Here is a 1,931-nt window from a genome sequence, read left to right as displayed (position 1 = left end):
GGAGGAAATGTCTATGTCCTATCCATTAGTCCAGCATGACTGCTGGGGTGAAGCCTCATTCTTCTGGAACTAGGGATAAGGTGGTTGACCTTGGTGTTCTGTGAAATTAAGGGAGCAGGGCCCTGTTGGTGTTGATATGTAGGAAGGGAAGTTATCTTGAGGCAGAGGAGTGAAGGGCTTAAGATGGGATAGTTGAATCCAAATGAGGAAGACACTCAAGCTTAGCAGCTATGTGGATTACAAAATTAACTTGGAGGGTCCCTGACCTTTAGAGGAAAATGGTGAAAGCTGATGGTCCAGAGGGGAGAGAGGAACCTGACCCCTAGTGTTAACCAGAGACAGACAGGAATCGGCCTGTAGCTGAGGTAGGCAGTACTTAGTAAAGTTCCATAGTAGAGAACAGAGATGACAGAGTAACAGAGTAAGTAGGTGAGCAGGGAGAGGCGAGGGTTTGGGTGAAGATGGAGTCAGAACCAGTCATCTATATATGAGCTAAACTGGTGAGATGCGAAGAGGTCATTTGGGGAGAGCACATGGCCTGAGAAGGGCCACAGTAGGAAGGAGTTTTACCCAATTGAGATGAAGTTCTTGTGCCAGTTGGACAAGTGTGTTTCTTAGAGAGCAGTTAGTTTGCTCTAAGTTGGACTCAGAGTCCTATGGAGATGGAATGCTAAGAGATGTTGAAGGCTTCGCATAGGGTTTTGGAAATACGAGTGGTGAATTCAGGGCCACCCTGAATTCAGGGCCACTCTGCCTTCAGGAGGAAGGCAGAGATTCCAAAGTGGGGAATAATCTCCCACAGGAGGAGGTTGGGAACTGTCTGAGCCCTTTTGTTGGTGGTGGCAATGCCTCTAACCGCCCTGCAAAGACCAGGAGGAATCTAACATGTAGTACAAAATACTCATAAAACCCTGTGGGTGGGGTTCCTTCCAACCTTAGATCATTTATGTTCCTGAATGAAAGACACAAACATAACCTTATATTTTAACATGCCTTAAGCAGTACAATAGCTGGGCAGCTGCCCACACTCCATGCTGTTAGAATCTATATTCTACTGATAATCCCATTATTACTTACTATGTTTCATGTGGGCTGTTCTTAGCTCCAATTAGTCAGCCCTCTGACCCACATTCTCTTGGTCCCTAGCTTAGGGTTTTCTCCTCGCTTCTCCATCCCATAGTGGCTGTCTTCTCTCTCCCTTCCTCATGGTCTTAAACCCTGGAAACCTAACACACACACACACACACACACACACACACACACACACCACCACCACCACCACCACCACCACCCTCAACTCTCACCCCTCCACCTCCCCAACCCCCACTCCCAAGTAGACCCTCCCCATCTGTGTCTCTTCTCCCCAACAATTGGCTGCTGTTATCTTTACTTACCAATCAGAATTAACTGGGAGCAGGTCCCTCAGGCTACTGCAGACTACAAATCTTGGAGCCCAGCACTTAGCATTACAATAAACAGTAAAAGACAAAAACCTCACAACACCCAGAGGAAGCTCCTCTCCCAGGTGCTCTGACACACCCAGGATCAGAGGTAAACAGGAACCAACATCTGTCCCAACACTGGGAGTAACTGGGACCAGTTGGACCAGGCACACAGGAACTTCACCAGCCCAGTGACTTGGGTTCCTTCCAGTCTGTCTGGGCTGGGGTCCAGAACAGACCTTGGGCACAAGCTCTGCAGCCAGTCTCACAACACACAGAGAAAGCCACACTCCCAGGCATTCTGACACACACAGGAGCAGAGGTGAGCAGGAACCAACATCTGTCCCAACACTGGGAGTAACTGAGACCAGCGGGACCAGGCACACAGGAACTCCGCCTGTGTGCAGTGACTTCCTTTACTTCCGGTCTGTCTGGGTAAGTGTTCTGAGCAGACCTTGGGCACAAGCTCTGCAGCCAGTCCCACAACAC

Source organism: Mastomys coucha, unplaced genomic scaffold (genome assembly GCF_008632895.1).
Source record: "Mastomys coucha isolate ucsf_1 unplaced genomic scaffold, UCSF_Mcou_1 pScaffold3, whole genome shotgun sequence".
In the NCBI taxonomy this organism is placed as follows: domain Eukaryota; kingdom Metazoa; phylum Chordata; class Mammalia; order Rodentia; family Muridae; genus Mastomys; species Mastomys coucha.
The sequence above is the reverse complement of the archived record's forward strand: the minus strand, read 5'-3'. Positions refer to the sequence as shown.